The following is an 18,592-nucleotide window of genomic DNA, read 5'->3' as shown; positions in this document are numbered from 1 at the left end:
CGCTCCCGGGGCGGGCACCGCCTCCCGGCCCCTTCGTCCCAGTCACCGAATCTCAGGAATGGCTGTCCCGGCTCATTCTTGATTTCCCGGGGTAGTTCGAAACTGGAAGGGATTCGGGGCCCGTAAGTGGCATGTCGAAGTTGGGAAAAGAAATTCTTACAGACACTTAGGGGCAGGTGTGGCATGAGAAAAATTACTAATGTGTGGTGTAACGCTGAGCAAAAAAAATAACACGGCACAACAAAATTTGTGGTTCTCAGTTTTGTCGAGGAATTCATAAAGTGTCTGGGTAAGCATGTCCAAGCACTAGGCAGCGTTTTAATCCCAAAATGATCTTGAGGAGAAGATTCTAGCCTTACCTCATCTTTACTGAAAATGGCACATAGAAATAAAGTAACTCAGTGGATTAGCGAGGGCAGCCTAGACTTGCCTTGACACATCTTTTAAAATGTGTCAAGTCATCTGTGTGATTTCAAGTCTCAGGAGCTGTTGCACGTTTCTTTCAGATGACGTTGCATATTCCAACGCTGATCTTTTATTTCCAAGACTTTGGTTTTGGATTGGGCGCAGAGGCTGGCAGTGTGCTATGCAGTATATTCTCAAATTAGAGGAAAGTACGGGGATGTGGAAGTAAGATTGTGGCCGAGATGCTTACAATACCAGGGTGAAGTGTCAGGGTATTGAATGGGGGATCCAGACGGACCCAGCAATCACTCAGCAAGATGACTGTGCTTGGAGAAAGGTGGAAGAATGTGAAGTTGCCACAGTCTTCAGAAAACATTCAGGTTGCATCCTTGAGGCTAGTAGGTGGTATGATCAGGGAGCTTAGAGCTCTCAGGAACCTGATGGCCAAGGACGGGCAGTAGTGCAGCTGCAGGCTTTGAGATACTCTGAAGAGTGTGAAGGACCTTACCCCTTTCTCTGCTCCAGATATTAGTGAGAAGTCAATCTTAGAGGACATTCAGAATTACTTCAGGCATGGAGATAGGCAAGTTAAGCCGTAGGGACAGGGAGAGTTGATTCATTATAAATGGGATTCCCATTGGCCACAGGTGTGTGGGCTAACCCACATTATGCCTGTGTATAAATAGTTAAAGTATTTGCCTGATGCTGCCAATTACATACTCCTAAAAGGTCAGGCAGATACTTAAATATATGTACACATTTTGGTCAGATGGTCTAGTACAAGCCTTTAGTCCCAGCACTCCAGAAGCAGATGAGTTGGAAGCCATATCAAGCTTCAGGCCAGTGAAGGCTACTCAGTGAGACCCTGTCTTAGATAGATAGATAGATAGATAGATAGATAGATAGATAGATAGATAGATATTTACAAATTTGAATAGAGTATGCATTGCTTCCATACACCACTTAGTCTTGGAAACATGACTAGAGTGGCCAGGGAACAAAGAAAAGACAGACAGACAAACACAATGTCCAGAAAGCTGGGGTCAAGTAGGCTGCTTAGCTCTGACAGTGTGCATCTACTACGCAGAACGCTCACATGTGCCAAAGCAGACCTGTGGGCCAGGGTTGGTGGCAGGTGCCTTTACCTGCTGATTCATCTCAAGGACTCTTGGTCATTAATATATATTAGTCTCAAAGGTCTAAGGAAGTAGTTGATTTTCCCATGTGTGCAGAAGGCCAACCTCACACATAATAGCTTATTGTTTGATTGTGCTTTTCTGTAGTCTTACCTGTGTTTGCTTTGTGGAGCAGAATAATAGAGCTTTAGAAAGGTCAGCAGCCCTAGCAAGACCTATTGGCATATTTGCCACTAGTGTCTATTTTGATTTGTATGGTTCTTTATTCTCATAGTTTCTACTTGTTAAGCCAATTCTGGAAAGGAAAATAGGCTAAATAACTAGGAAATAGTGAGAGATCAATTGAATCTGTCCATTTACCAAAACAATCCAGTAAAGGGAAATCTCAATACATGTCAACCATTAACTTCAATCAAGTTCTGTTAAACAAGAATGTCTTTGTAAGGATTATTCAGCTCTGAAATATATTTCCTACAATAACTTTCAGGAAAAATAATTTTGTTTGTTTATTTGACTACAGATGATACATGTAAACTTTGCTTGGATAATATACTTTGACAGTTTAACTTAGAGATTACAGGTCATTAATTCTTTGTGTGTGGTGGGGGGTGGTCAGGGGAGCTCAGCTCCACTCCTGCCTCTGTGTGTGTGTGTGTGTGTGTGTGTGTTATGTTAGTGAGAGGGCCTCTATCTATCCTCCTTCATCTTCCACCTTGTTTAAGACAAGACAGGGTCTCTTGCTTGCAGGCTAGCCAGCCGTGAGCTTCTGAGTGCTGGGACTACAGACATGTGCTACAGAATCATGCTTTGCTTTTCATGGCTTGTGGGGACCTTAATGAGATCCTCACATCTTCACAGCAGGCTCTGCCCACAGAGCCATCTCACCATCCCACAATTCTTTATCTGTTGTCTGTACACTTTCCAAACCATTTCACAAACCGTTGACAGATGCAGAGAGGTCAGCTCATTGGATGCTGTGTTTATTTTAAGATAGACATGTGTCCTGAGGCATGGTCTGATTTTGAAGAAGCACGGGATTATTGTTTGTTAAATGGAGAACGAGAGAAGGTCTCCACTTTGAAGTGAGTGAGCACATTTACAGCTCTGGTCACTGCTGACCCCAACAGTCTAATGGGGACCTGAGCAGTCTAGATTGTAGAGAGGAGGAAGAAACTAGGATCTTGGTTGGTGTGGTGGTTAGTGTGTGTGTGTGTGTGTGTGTGTGTGTGTGTGTGTGTGTGTGTGTGGCTCTCTCCTTCCATCTTTATGTGAGTTTCAGGGATTGAACTCAGGTTGTCAGGCTTATGAAGAAATGCCTTTACAAATACCTGCTGAGTCACCCTTGCTGGCAATGTAATAGTTCACTTGACTGTCAACTTGATGGGCAAAGTACACTCCCGAATATTCTGTGATGTGTTCCTAGAGAAGATCTGCTAAGGGGGGGGGGGGCAGGTAGCATTAGTCACAGGGGTGTGGCTGGAGAGCAATGGAGGGAAGTAGGGAGGCTGCCTGGCAGGGACACTGTCACACCCTCTCACCCAGTAAGGACTGAGCCCAAATCAGTCTTTCTTGAGTTGCTTTTGCAGAGATTTGTTGCAGAGATGGAAAAGGCAGCTGACATAGTTGGTGGCTGTAGAGTTTATCATACACACTAGTAAGTCTGTGGGAGGGCAAGACCGTCTGCAACCAACTCAGATGTGTAGCAGGTCTCTCTTCAGACCACCAGCTCCTGGATAATGACTCGGAGACTTTTTCCATTTGGTTTTTCAAGACAAGGTTTCTCTGTGTAGCCCTGGCTGTCCTGGAACTTGCTCTTGTAGACCAGGCTGGCTTTGAACTCACAGAGGTCTGCCTGCCTCTGCATCACAAATGCTGGGATTAAAGGTGTGAGCCACCACTGTCTGGCTGACACAGAGACTTCTCATTATGAAAGCTTGGTCTAAGCGTAGGCTTTTTCCCAACTAGCTCTTAAAATTTAAAATAATTCATTTATATTATGTTTTGCTCTGTGACTCATTACCTCCCCTTAGAACTATATGTCTGACTTCCTCCATGTCTGTCTGGTGAATCTCCCAAGCCTCAGATTCTTCCCAGAGTTCCTATCGCTCCTTGTATTTCAATAAAGCTTTAGGGGGTCCTCGTGTGTGGCGCCATGGCCGACTCCATGGCAGGCAAGGGTGACCCAGGCTGAGGGACAAACACACCAGGCAGACAGAGTTAAAGTGAGAAGTTTTATTAGAAAGGGGCGGGGGAGGAAAGAAAAGACATGTAAAGAGACACAGAGACAGAGGATAGAAGAGGGAGACAGGAAAAGTCCTGTCTGCCCCAGGGGAACAGCAGGAAGAGAGCTGCAAAGGAGCAGAAAGAGAAGAGAGAGAAGAACCAGAAGAGCCAGAAAGAGAGCATGAGTGGGCAGGGTCTGTCTTTTAAAGGGGTCCTTTGCACCTGTGTGCAGACTAGTACTCATGGAACCTGTGCTGACCAGAGTACTGCCTGACTGCATTCTGCCAGGTGACAAGGACAGGCCAGCATAATGCCTGAATCCTTACACCTTAGAAGTCCCACCTATTCTGTCCTGCTTAGCTATTGGCTAGTCAGCTCTTTATTAAACCAATCAGAAGGTGCCTTAGGCAGGTGAGGAGGGACAGAGACACACCTTCACAAAGGGTACAAAAAAGATTATCCCAGGCATGGAAGTATTTAAATGAAGCAGGAGTCTGTCAACATTATAGTTCCCAGTGGCATATTGTCCCCAATATCCATGTTAAATATCTGGATCAGACTGTACTTGAGCTTGAGTGATTCTAGACTTTTCTTTTACTTTTCTGTTTTTCCTCTGGGTCTCTGCAAACACCAGGGCCAGCACAGTAATGATCTGTGTAAAGCCAGAAGGAAATCCAGTTCAACTTGACTCAATAGCTGGTGCTGTTTGGAAAAGAGTTTCTTGGTGTAACACACCCTATGTGCACAATAAAGCTTTAAGCATAATTACATTGAAATTCATTTCAAAGTACATGTCACCTCTCCCATAAAGATAGGCTCTATAAATAGACTATATGTGTCATCCTGAGGGCCTGAGAAGGATCTGGTGTGGTTTCCATCATACAGATAGCACAAAGAGCACTCGGCTATTAAATCACCCCTGGTCCTGTTTGTAAAAGTTTGTGGGAAACCAGGCATAGCCTGGCCATACAGATAATGCAGAGGTCACCGGGCTATTAGCTACATCCATTGCCAGCTGTAGTAGTTTGAATGTAATTGACCCCCATAATCTCAGGGGGGTGGCACTATTAGGATTTGTAGCTTTGTCACAGTGGGGATGGCCTTGTTGGAGGAAGTGTGTCACTGTGGGGGTGGGCTTTGAGGCTTCCCATGCTCAGGACACTGCCCGGTGTCTCAGTCAACTTCCTGTTGCCTGCGAGACAAAGGAATTTCAGCTACTACTCGAGCACCACATCTGCCAAGCTCCCCATCACGATGATTATGGACTGACCCTCTGAAACTGTAAGCAAGTCTCCCAATTGGATGTTTTCTTTATAAGAGTGGCCGTGGTCAGCTCCAGGGAAGCTAGGAAACAAGAGGGATGCATGGATCACTCTGGGAAGGGGAATTAGATGAAATCTCCTGGGTAAGCTGGGAGTAAGGAGCCGTGGTCCAGGGGAAGGGATGGGGGTAAGACCATGAGGGAATGGAATGGTTGAGTTGTGGGGGGGGGGCTGAGTGGGAGAGCAATGAATGAGATATCTTGAGAGAGCCATTAGGGAGTAATCAGAGGTGCTAGGGAAATCCCCTGGAATCAACAAGGGTGACCCCAGCTTAGATTCCTAGCCACAGCGGAGAGGGCGCCTGAACGGACCTTCATCTGTAATCAGATTGGTGCATACCCCAATTATCATCATAGAACCTTCATCCGATAACTGATGGAACCAGATGCAGAGATCTACAACCAAGAACCAGGCAGAGCTCTGGAAATCCAGTCGAAGAGAGGGAGGAGAGAATATGTAAGCAAGGGAGATCAAGATAATGTCTGAGAAATGTACAGAGACAGCTGAACCAAGCTAGTGGGAACTCATAAACTCTGAACCCACAGCTGGGACCCAACTAGGCCCTCTGTATGTGGGAGACAGTTGTGTACCTTGATATGTCTGAGGGGTCCCTGGAAGTGGGACCAGGATCTATCCCTGTGCATGAGCTAGCTTTTTGGAGCCCATTCCCTTTGCTGGGATACTATACTCAGACTTAATGCAGTGGGGAGGGGCTTGGTCCTGCCCCAGTTTAATGTGCCAGGCTTTGTTGACTCCCCCATGGGAGGCCTTACCCCTTGGTAGGAGTGGATAGGGGGTGGGTTGAGGAGGGAGGCAAGGGCAGGCAGGAGGAGGGGTGGGAGAACTACTGTGATTGGAACGTAAAATGAAATAAAATATATATGTGTATATGCATACATACATACATACATACATACATACATACATACATACATACGACCCCAGCTTTCTGGGAAGAAAAGGTTATACATCTCTTCCTTTTAGAGACAACCCTGTATATTTAACATTCCTGGTTCCCCTAATGCTTATCTCTGAGTACAAGACTTTGTACCTTCTACATGAACCAAGGTATTGCCACTTAAGCTAATAAAAAGTTTCTGCACCCCAATATATGCCTGTCTGCCAATGCAGCATTTCAAATCAGACCAAATCAAACTGAATTAGAAAAAGCCCATGTTTAATGAATACAATACTCCTGGATGGCCTTCCATCCCCCAAGAGAGGAGATGGGAGAGAGAAATTGGAAAACCACACAGCTATTTTCTGGGGTGCAGTTTAAATACCCTGTGGGATTGGTCTTGAGCATCTCTGGGGGAGGTGATATTTTTTGGCAGGATTTTTGAGATGCAACAGGGTTTGGAGGGAGGTAGGAGAGGGAGCTTGGGTGGAACCTCCACCATAACACTAAAGAGTTGTATTGAAAGACCCCCACTATGCTTATTGCCTGTTTAAATTGTTCTTGCTAATTTGCCAAGGTCAAGTTATGAGAAAAGTACAGGAGGGAACCAGGTGCTGCTCTCATCCAACGCCAACCAGATATCTGTGGTCTGCAGCTTGGACCACAAAGCAAGGTCAGCAGGACGGTATCCGGGATGCTGAGAGAGTCATAACTGAATTCTTTGTATTCTTTGTGCCCAACCCGAATAACCAACTGTCCTTGGTTAACTACAACTGCTACATTTAGATGAAACAATGAAATCCCTGTAACCATGCTTCTGCTTCTGTAAGCCTGCTTCTTGCCACCCCAACCCTATATAAACTGCCTGAGTTTTAACCTCGGCACACTCAGTCCCCTGAAAGACTGAAGCGTCCACAGGTACCTGTGTAAACAATAAAAAAACTCTTGCACTTGCATCCAGTGGTCTGGTCTCGTCTCTTGGGGGGCAAGGGCCTTCCCCCTGACAGGCTCCAAACTCTTGGGGTCTCATGGGGGTCTTTCAATATATTCTTATGATAGAAACTTTTTCTTTTCCTTTTCAGTGTTTTGAGACAGGATTTCTTTGTGTAGCCCTGTCCTAGAACTAATTCTGTAGACCAGGCTGGCCTTAAACTTAGATATCTGCCTGCCTCTGCCTCCTGAGTGCTAGAACTAAAGATGTGCACCTACCCCATCCTGAGATAGAAACTTTAAACTGTCATACTCTTGAGTTTCTTCTCTGTTTTTACATGGTTAGAATTTCCAGATGTGCTTAGGAACAACAATAATCTTTTAGAAAAACTTCACTTATTTATATAAAGTATGAGTCCTCTATCTGCATGTACAACTTTATTGCCAGAGGGCCATCAGATCCCACTAGAGATGGTTGTGAGTGGGTGCTAGGAATTGAACTCAGAACTTCTGGGAGAGCAGCCAGTGCTCTTAACTGCTGAGCCCATCTCTCCTGTCCAATAATGATCTTTCAAAGTATTTGTTCATAAATATTTAGCCAGCATTTTTGTGTTTGGTCAGAAGCCAGGTCCAGATTCTGATTTTTTTTTTTTTTTTCCAAGAAAGAGTTTCTCTGTGTAGCCCTGGCTGTGCTGGAACTCACTTTGGCTTTGAACTCAGGGAGATGTGCCCACCTCTGCCTTAGAGTGCAAGGATCACAGGTGTGGGCCACCACCACCTGGCTTGAGGTTTGTCAGGACCCATGAAAAGGAGTCCATTCCATCCTGCCACAAGTTCAGAGAGCTCAAATCTGTCTTATTATTCCTTAGGACTTTAGCTTGCTGGCTACAGGATGTTCTGGCCTTGGTGGTGGATGTCTCTTATCTAAATAACAATATGTTTGGGCCCTGGTGCTTTACTCTACATGGCAGGTGTGGCTACCAAATACCTTGAGGATTAAGGGAAGTAAATCTCTTTGCCTCTTCTACAAGAAAAGTCTTCTGTCATTTTGTCCCCCATGTGGGCTGAATACATAAGATGGTGTAAGAATAAACTAAGGGCATCATTCAGTACAGATTGAATCTGCACTCCCGACAGCTGTCCTGTGTCTCTGTTCTTAAACCCTTTTAGCTAGCCTTTCCCTCATCCACACTCCCCCACCTAGGAAGGAACCTGGGGCTGCTCCACTGACTCCAATTGCAGCCCCACAAAGACAGCCCTCAACACAGATTCTGGATTTTTAAAAATTTTGAATTTTAAAATAAAGTCAAGTTGGTGGTGCACGCCTTTAATCCCAGTGTAAGACCCTCAGAAGGAGGAGTCTCCCAGTTTCGGTCGGTATCCCCAAGAACTCAATGTCCAGTTCAGTTGCTGCAACACGCAAGAGGCTTTAATGAACAGGAAACGTTTGTGCAAACCGGCTCCTCTAGCACGCAGGCTAGAGAGAAGCAGCCCCCCCCCCCCCACACACAGGTGTTTTTAAAGGCAAAACCCACAAGCTTAGGGAGGGGGTGGGGCCCTCTGTCCATTGAGTAGTTACTCTTTGAGGCCAGATGGTCTGCTATTAGGGTCAACAGACCTTAGGGCCTCAGGGTGTGCTAATTAATCTTGTCTGGGCAAACCCAAACCAGAGGTGCAGTTATCTCTTTGTTTCTTAAGGACCCTATTCACCACCTGCTGACTCACTGAAAGGAGGGGCAGTGTGAATTCTTGGTATCTTGTTATTTCAGGGCCTTGTGAGGGGAAGTTAGCAAATTCCAAGGAATTGGTTTCCAGGTTAGTCCTTCATTTCAAGTGAGGGGTTTCTTTAACTTTATACTTTTTTGTCTTTCACCAGCACTGGGGAGGCAGAGGCAGGGTGTCTCTTCCCACTTCAGTTAAGGTAATCAAAACCATCCTCATGTGATTCTCAATTCTGTCAAGTTGGTAATTAACACTAACCATCCTAGATCAAAAATTTAAAGATTATTTTTGTTTATTCTTTGAAAATTTCGTAGGTGTGCGATTTTGATTACATCTACCCTTAACTATTCTTCCCTTTCTTCTGGACACTTGTGATGTCCCCTTTTCGTATTCTTTCTTCTCTTTTTTTCTGGAATTCAAGGAGTCAGTCTTGGCAGCAGGCGCCTCTACCTGCTGTGCCATGGCTCTGGCCCATCTGCACCTTTTATTTCCCATGCAAATCACCAACGTGTTACCTGTTCATTTTCTACTGAGTGCCAGCACCTGGGCTAGTTTCCTGTCTAGGCAGGGACTATTGAAAGACCTGCAGAACATGGACCTTCACACTCCCACTCAGGAAAGGCGACATCCCAAATCACTCATGAGAAGTGGTCTTGACGCAAAAGCATGAGGTCTTTTATATTCCAAGTGCACTGGGGTCCACAGTCATGGGCCATGCAGGGGTAGAGGACCGAGGACCCTGAGTACAGAATTGAGACAGCTTTTATAGGGTTACAACAAAGCCCGCATCGTAAACCAATCATCTTATAGCATCCAGAGCCGGAGCAGTGCGGGGGCCAATCAATTTAAACCACCCAAGCCCACGCTTTATAGATCAATCAGTTTCCTACAGCCTTGGAGGTCTGCATTGTGCAGGCTCCTAGGTGGGGTGACAAATGGCAGTTAGGTTAGGTCACTGGAGGGGGGGTTTCACAAGCAGTTTACAAAGTCAGGTAAGCTGCAAGGAGTGTGACCTATCGCCTATTTACTGGCTAAGGGCAGGGTCTGGAATTTAAGTTATCTAGTATTTTTAAACTTCTAGCTTCCTGGGGTCATTGGAGAGTTAGGCTGTATTTTTCCATCCTTATACTATGTTTAAATTCTCCTTTGGAAAAGAACATCCCCCTTCCTGTCTGTTGCCCAAAGCTTCACATAGCCCAAATGGGCCTTGGATGCCCTTTGTAGCCCGGATGAACTCTTAACTTAATTTTGAAACCCTTGCTTCCTTATCCCAATTCCAACAATTACAAGCCTATGGCACTAAGTATAATAAGATTCCTTTTATAGACATTTCATCACAATAGGATGAGTTTCATTACAATCATAGTCATTCTGGTACCTTCTTCAGCCTTCTTTTAAAAGTACTTTTAGACTTACTTTATTTGTGATTATGTGCATATCATACCTCAGAATGTACTTTTGTTCTTGTGTACCTGTTCAGTGATGTTTCCCAGATGTTGGGAGCGGTCTTTGCAGGGCTGCAATTGGAGTATTTTAACCTGACTGTTACTAGTTCCAATGTATGGAACTATCTCTATAACTTGAAGAGCTCTGAAAACATAATGGCTATCAGTGTAAGTTAAATGAATCATTCATTAGCTGAAAAACTATTGCAACAGCTCGTAACTCAACTATCTGAGCTGAAGCTGGATCTGTCTGTACTACATATTCTTTTCCATCAATACCATAAGCTGCCTTTCCATTATAATGATTGGTCTAGAATGGTTTAAATTTATTGGCTCATATCGCTCGGGCTCTTGATGCTGTGAGATGATTGGTTTGGGATGTGCGGGCTTTGTTGTGATCCTATAAAAGCTGTCTCATTTCTGCACTCAGGGTCCTCAGTCCTCTACCCCTGCGTGGCGTATGACTGTGGACCCCAGTGCACTTGGAATAAAAACTCCTCATGCCATTTGCATCAAGACCGCTTCTCGTGAGTAATTTGGGGTGTCACATTTCCTGAGTGGGAGCGTGAAGGTCCTTGCTCTGAGGGTCTTTCATTTGGTGCATTGGCTGGGAATCTGCAAACACCCCTCTCGAGTGTGTGTGTCTGTGTGTCGGATGGCATCTCTGATCTGAGTATCTGTTTTCTGGAACGTGCACTTTTGGTTTGCAGCTGTCCTCTTGGGCTGTAAGGACCAGAGGACTGTGATCAGCAGACATTCTAGGAGGATCACAGGCTGCTGCCCTGGGGGACACCTTGGGAGGTGTGGAGGCCCAGGGACGCTTGGTGGCCTCCTTCTGTTGGACCGAGGACCAAGTTCTGTTGTTGAAGCGGAAGCTTCCCAGTCCACAGCCATCCGATTCTTTTGCCTGCTGTGGAAGATGCAGACAGATCGCCTGTGTCTGGAACTGTTAGTTTCTGTTTCATGCGTTTTTGTTCTGTGTGGGACAGACAGTGACGACTGACAACTCCCCTTAGTTTGACTATTGATCACTGGACTGAAGTTAAGTCTCAGGCCCATAATTCGTCAGTTGAGGTTCGACATTAGATGTTGGATGGCCACCAGAGGGAACTTTTAATTCTGAGATTATCTAAACTGTTAAAGCAACTGTTTTTCAGACTGGACCTGGCTCTCATCCTGATCAAGAACCTGCCCCCAGGAGCACGTTGCCACTGCTGGGGACAAGCCGCAGTGGAGCGGCCATGGGCCAGGGGTGCGGCAGACACCGGGTGCCCTCCCTGCTCTGGCCCCCGTGAGGTGACCAGACAGAGGCTACCGCTATCCTTCCTCGATGCCTCTCAAAGTTATTCTTGATACAGTTCTGATCCTTCACCTGGATGGATGAGCTAGACCAGGGTGCTGCAGGGGGACTTTCCGCCCCTCCTGAAGCTCAGACTCCGGCAGCGGGAGGACCTGATGCTGGAACTCGAAGCTGGACAGTAGACATGCCGGAGCAGATGGAAGGGGTTGTGACCCTGCCGCTGTGCACGTTTGCCCGCCCCCCCACCCCAGTGCCAGGTGGCCAGTTGCAGACTCTCCAGTACTTGCCTTTCACCTCCTCAGATCTTTATAATTGGAAAACTGATCCCCCCCCCCTTTCTCAGAGGATCCTCAACGCCTTACAGGGTTGGTGGAGTTCCTTATGTTCTCTTACCAGCCTAATTGGGATGGTTGTCAACAGCTGCTGGAGATGCTCTTCACAACCGAGGACCTGGAGAGAATACTGTTAGAGGCTAAAAAAAAAAAAAAAAAAAAAATGTCCCTGGGGCCCCGCAGCTGCAAAACGAGATTGACGTGGGATTCCCCTTGACTCGCCCCAGTTGGGACTTCAACACCGCTAAAGGTAGGGAGAGCTTGAAGGGCTATCGCCGGCTCTGGTGGCGGGTCTCCGAGGCGCCGCCACGAGAAGGCCCACCAGTTTGGCTTGAAAGACCCCCACTATGCTTATTGCCTGTTTAAATTGCTCTTGCTAATTTGCCAAGGTCAAGTTATGAGAAAAGTACAGGAGGGAACCAGGTGCTGCTCTCATCCAACGCCAACCAGATATCTGTGGTCTGCAGCTTGGACCAAAAGCAAGGTCAGCAGGACGGTATCCGGGATGCTGAGAGAGTCATAACTGAATTCTTTGTATTCTTTGTGCCCAACCCGAATAACCAACTGTCCTTGGTTAACTACAACTGCTACATTTAGATGAAACAATGAAATCCCTGTAACCATGCTTCTGCTTCTGTAAGCCTGCTTCTTGCCACCCCAACCCTATATAAACTGCCTGAGTTTTAACCTCGGCACACTCAGTCCCCTGAAAGACTGAAGCGTCCACAGGTACCTGTGTAAACAATAAATAACCTCTTGCACTTGCATCCAGTGGTCTGGTCTCGTCTCTTGAGGGCAAGGGCCTTCCCCCTGACAGGCTCCAAACTCTTGGGGTCTCTTGGGGATCTTTCAGGCTAAGGTAAGAGAGGTAATGCAGGGACTGACCTAACCTCCCTCGGTGTTTCTTGGAAGGCTCATGGAAACCTTAAGGCAGTTCACTCCTTTTGACCTTACCTCAGAAGCCCCAAGAGCTTCGGTGGCAATCAGGCCAGGATATTAGAAAGAAATTCCAGAGACTGGAAGGGTTGCAGGAAGCTGAGCTGCGTGATTTAGTGAAAGAGGCAGAGAAAGTGTATTACAAAAGGGAGATTGAAGAGAAGTAACAGAAAAAAGAAAAGAGAGAGAAAAAAGGTGTGACAAAAGACAGGAAAATAATTTGACTAAAATCTTGGCCTCAGTGGTTAATGGAAAAAATAATAGAGAGAAAAAAAAGTTAAAAAATTTAAAACAGGCCCTAGATAGCCAGGAAACCTGGACAACAGGACCCCACTTGACAAAGACCAGTGTGCATATTATAAAGAGAAAGGACACTGGGCAAAGGACTGCCCCAAAAAGAGAAACAAGGGATCAAAGGTCCTAGCCCTAGGGGAAGATGAAGATTAGGGGAGGCGGGGTTCGGACCCCCTCCCAGAGCACAGGGTAACTTTGAAAGTGGAGGGGCGACCAGTCAGATTTTTGGGGGATACCGGAGCAGAGCATTCGTGTTGAGCCATTAGGAAAATTAAATTAGGCAAAAAATCTTGGGTAATGGGTGCCACAGGGCAACGGCAGTATTCATGGACTACCGGAAGAACAGTGGACCTTGGCATGGGCCGGGTATTCCACTCATTCCTGGTTACTCAGAATGCCCTTACCCTCTGTTAGGAAGAGACACTCTGTCAAAAGTAGGAGCCCAGATTCATTTTGACTCTGAACAGCCATCAGTAACTGATAAACAGGGAAATGAATTGCAAGTCCTCACTGTTAGACTAAAAAATGAGTACAGACTCCACGAGGAGCCCGGGCTTGGCCTAGACTGTTGGGATGGGGCTGAATCCTCCAATATGGACTGGTGGTTGACCCAAACTCCCTTAACCTGGTCTGAAATATCCGGAATGGGCCTGGCGAAACAAGTACCTCCGCAGGTTATTCAGCTGAAAGCTAGTGCTACACCAGTGTCAAACAGTATCCCATGGGTAGAGAGGCTCGGGAAGAAATTAGATCCCATATCAAAGACTGATCCAGCAAGGAACCCTGGTTCCTGTTCAATCTCCCTGGAAGCCTATCCATAAACATCTACACGGACAGCAAGTATGCTTTTGCAACTGCACATGTGCATGGGACTATCTATAAACAAAGGGAGCTGCTCACTTCAGCAGGGAAGGAAGTCAAAAACAAAGAAGAAATTCTAAGCTTGCTGGAAGCCTTACATTTGGGAAAAAACAAAACAAAACAAACAAACAAACAAACAAAAACAAAAAAAACTGGCCATTATACATTGCCTTGGGCACCAGATGGCCAAAGATTTCATCTTGAAAGAGAATCAGATGGCCAATCAGGAAGACAAGCAGGCAGCCCAGGGTGTCAACCTGCTGCCTGTAGTTCAAAACCCCAGAACATGGAAGACAGTATACTCTAGAAGATAGGAGATCTTCTAGATCTCAGGAGATAAAAGGAGATAAAGACATTGTGTGCCTTGTCAGCTGGTTAATGCTAATCCTTCAAGAAGGCCAGGGCCACTGGGCTCCCCTAGGGCCAGGGCCAATGGTGGTGGTGGTATTTTATTTTGTTTTGTCCCCCCCCCCCCTTTTTTTTGAGACATGGTCTCAAACTGGCTATGCTGGTTTCTCCTCCTCCTCATCATCATTATTTTAATTTTGTTTCTTCACGACAGGGTTTTTCTAGCCTTGACCCTGAATATAGCTCATTTATTTATTTATTTGTTTGTCATACGGGTCATTATTTTCATTTTTCTTTTCCATCCATCCATTCATCCATCCCTCCATGTTGGATGGTGTGTCGGTGGTTTTTGGATTTTTGTTTGCTTTGCTTTCTCTGTGTAGCCCTGGCTATCCTGGTCTCCAACCCACAACATCTCCCATCCTTGCCTGGCTGTCCTGGAAACATAACTGGCTGAGAAGAACAGATTGGCCTCCAACGCACTGGTGCTAAAAGGTGAGTGTTGGCACATCAAGCTGCGAAGCCACTCCTGACATTCTGTTTGATGGTGTTGTTTGGTTGATTTTTTCAGTGCTGGTTGAACTGTGGATGACAGACAAATGGAGGGATAGGACAGACAGACAGAAACACACACACACACACACACACACACACACACACACACACACACACTTGTGACCCAGACAGAGAAGAAGGGGGTAGCATTGTGGTGAGGAAGGTGCTGCCTGGTGAGCCAGAGGAAATAAGGCAGGAAAGGACTGAGTAGCAAACCATTATATGTCTTAGAACTGTTCAGATAGGCTGGGCTGTAGTAAGATATCCAACCTGCCCACACCTGTTGCACTGACCATGCCCATTGGTGCATGGGGACAGGTGTGGGCGTGACCAGGGGGGACTAACTAGGTCTGGGGTCCCGTACCCCAGATCGAGCTGTTGCTTCCTGGTGGGAGACAGAGCATCTGGAGGCATCCTTGGGACAGGAAACTTTGGGCAGTCATCTGTTTCTGATGTAAATGATTTCTCCATCAGCCTATCGTTTCTCAGATTCTTATTTACCACGTTATACTGGGCTTTGGTGGTGCACGCCTTTAATCCCAGCACTCAGGAAGCAGAGGCATGTGGATCTCTGCGAAGCCAGCTTGGTCTACAGAGCTAGTTCCAGGACAGGTTCCAAAACAATACAGAGAAACCCTGTCTCAAAAAAAAAAAAAAAAAAAAAAAAAAACCCACAAACAACAAAACAAAAACAAAAAACTGTTCAGATAAAGCAATTTATTTATTTTATTTTCTTGTGTTTGATCAGAGGCCCACCTGCATCTGCTTCTGGGACTGGACACCAGCCTGTCTGGTGCAAAAAAGGAAGAAACTTCATCACCCCAATGTAGGAAGGAAGGCTTTCGTGCCAGGGACCTCCCGCTTCACGGAGGGGGGGGGGTCTAAGAGGCTGTGTGGATGTGTGTGCGGAGAAGAGGAGGCTGCCACTATCTGAGGGCACATCAGGGTTCTGCCAGGAGCTTTTCATTCAGACTGTATAGTTGTGCCTAGGATTAAATGGGAGACAAGGGGAATGTGAACTGGGTGTGGCTTGAGGTCAGGGGTTGAGGAGTCTAACAATAGGCACCAGTCATCATATGCTTTTGTCTTGGGATTGTTTTGTTTTGGTTTTGAGATATGGTTTCTCTATGAAGCCTTGGCTGTCCTGGAAGTCACTCTGTAGACCAGGCTGGCCTTGAGCTCACAGAGATCCACCTGGCTCTGCCTTCCCGGAGTGAGCCAGTGAGCACTGGGATTAAAGGCTTGCACCAACACTGCCTGGCAACAGGCCATACCAGTCATATGTTAATGGGAGGCCCATTGAGTTCCTCCCTAGGAAATGAAGGAGGCCCTTATGCAAATACCTGGCCTGGGCGGGGACTTCTGGGGAGCAGACACCCTGACATTTCTCCCCTCCTAACTAGCCCAAAAGGGAAGGAGAGAGAGAGAGGGGCTAAACTAACTGGGAGGTGATGAAGTGCTCTTTTAATTCCATCACTTCAGAGGCAGAGGCAGGATGAGTTCGAGGCCAGCCTGGTCTATGTAACTAGTTCCAGGACAGCCAGGATGACACAGATAGACCCTCTCTCTCTCTCCAAAAAAAAAAAAAAAAAAAAAAAAATGGAGAGATGGGCTGGAGAGGTGGCTCAGAAGTTAAGAGCAGTGACTGTTCTTCCAAAGGTCCTAAGTTCAATTCCCAGCAATGGCACTGTTGCTCACAGCCACCTGTAATGAGACCTGGTGCCCTCTTCTGTCATGCAGGCATACATGCAGTCAGAACTCTGTATACATAATAAATAAATGCATTTTTTTTTTTGTTTTTTCGGTTTCTCTGTGTAGCTTTGGAGGTTGTCCTCTAATTTACAGAGATCGGCCTGCCTCTGCCTCCCGAGTGCCTGGCCAATAAATAAATCTTTAAAAACAACAACAACAACAACAAAAAAACCTCACAAAACAAGAAAAAAATGTAAAATTTAATACAGTCATAAACACACTATAATTCATTTCAAATCAAACAATTAAACAAAACAGACAACAGTGCAGGGGATCTGAATTACGATGGAAAGAATAAGTCCTGGGCTCTAGGTAGCTCCATGCCACTCAGGTCTCTTTTATATTTTAGAGACAGGGTTTCTCAACGTGTAGAAAAAACTTCCTGCCCAGGAATTCTTCCTTTCCCAGGCCAAATCAGAACACAGAGATCCAGCTGCCTCTGCTTCCCAAGTGCAGAGATTAAAGTCAAGCACCACAACTGGCTTGCTCTAACTTCTGTAACTCCAGGAATGTTTATCAGAAAAATAGTGTAGGCACTGGATCATGGGGACACACACACACACACACACACACACACACACACACACACACACACACACACACACACACACAGAGAGAGAGAGAGAGAGAGAGAGAGAGAGAGAGAGAGGAAGACATGAATATAAAAAAGAGCTTAGTGTAACCTCTCTGTCTTTCTCTCTCTATCTCTCTCTCTTTCTCTCTCTGTCTTTCTCTCTCTGTCTTTCTCTCTCTCTCTGTCTTTCTCTCTCTCTCTGTCTTTCTCTCTCTCTGTCTTTCTCTCTCTCTGTCTTTCTCTCTCTCTCTCTCTCTCTCTCTCTCTCTGTCTTTCTCTCTCTCCTCCCTTCTGCCTGGTGACCCCACCCCTCCACTTTTTCTCTCTCAGATACATACTATTTATTTATTTGTTTGTTTTCTTAGTCCTGCCAGCCTGTCCTGGAAACATAAATTGCTAAGAACAGACTGGCTTCCAACTCATTCATGCTGGGGTTAAAGGTTAAGAGTCACCACACCTAGCTCTTGGAGTTCTATTTGATTGTGTTTGCTTGTATCTGAGTGTGTGTGTGCGTGTGTGTGTGTGTGTATGAGTGTGTGTTCATGGCTCAGTGGCTACATTATTTTTGTTAAATATTGCTGGGGTTAAGAAAATAAAAGGAAGCCTAGTGTGGTGTTGCACACCTTTATTCCCAGCACTCGGGAAGCAGAGCAGCTGGATCTCTGAGTTCACATTTGGTCTGGCACACAGAAACAATTCTGGGCAGTATGTTCTACACACTAAGAAGCACTTTCACAAATAAAAATAAAATATAAAAGAGACCTGAATGTCATGGAGCTGCCTGGAGGCCAGGCTTTACCCAATCCCTCATAAAACAGATCCCCAGAATTGCTGTCCATTAATTGCTTATTTCCAAGTGAATTATATTTGTGTTTATGACTGATTATTTAATTGTACCTTTTTTGCTATTGTTGTTTTTCTTTTTCTTTTTTTTTTTAATGTAGGTCGACCAGTTGGCTTTTTGAACTTTACTGATTGAATGCATGAAATCAAGGGGGAGGATGGACACCTCACTTTTTTTCCCATATCTTTGGTTGGTTGTCATGAACCCCACACCCATCAATTTATTTATTTATTCATTTATTCTGTTTGTTCATTTGTTCTTCTATTTGTCCATTTGTTTGTTTAATGTATATAAATATTCACGTACACCTTTATGCCAGAAGAGGGCATCAGATCCAAGGGAATTAAACTTAGGACTGTTAACTGCCAATTCACTCAATCAGGAAGTTAACCAACCTGCCTTATGTCTTTCTGTCTTCCCTTCTTCCTTCCTTCCTTCGTTCCTTCCTTCCTTTCTTCCTTCTTTCCTTTCTTTCCTTCTTTCCGTTAAGTTTTGTTTTACTTTTATATTTTTGTTTGTTTCTTTGAGACAGGATCTGAGCTACTGACTGCCCAAGACCGGGGAAGATGCTCACAAGCTCATAGATTTTCTTACGCTGAAAAGAACTCAGCAAGAGGACGCCTGAGTGCTGCTTTGAGAATAAATAGGTAGAAGAGAGGACACAGCTATTCCAGTAGGCTGTGTGCAGAACATAACTTTCCAGTGAGCCAGACTA

The 18,592-nt window shown here is 45.6% G+C and overlaps 1 pseudogene; it reads left to right on the top strand.

Annotated features, from left to right (window-relative positions):
• The first annotated feature begins 11,565 nt into the window (after positions 1–11,565).
• On the top strand, positions 11,566–13,764 carry LOC127234961 (uncharacterized; annotated as a pseudogene).
• Positions 13,765–18,592: the final 4,828 nt, after the last annotated feature.

Source organism: Phodopus roborovskii, unplaced genomic scaffold (assembly GCF_943737965.1).
Source record: "Phodopus roborovskii unplaced genomic scaffold, PHOROB, whole genome shotgun sequence".
In the NCBI taxonomy this organism is placed as follows: Eukaryota; Metazoa; Chordata; class Mammalia; order Rodentia; family Cricetidae; genus Phodopus; species Phodopus roborovskii.
The sequence above is the reverse complement of the archived record's forward strand: the minus strand, read 5'-3'. Positions and strand labels throughout refer to the sequence as shown.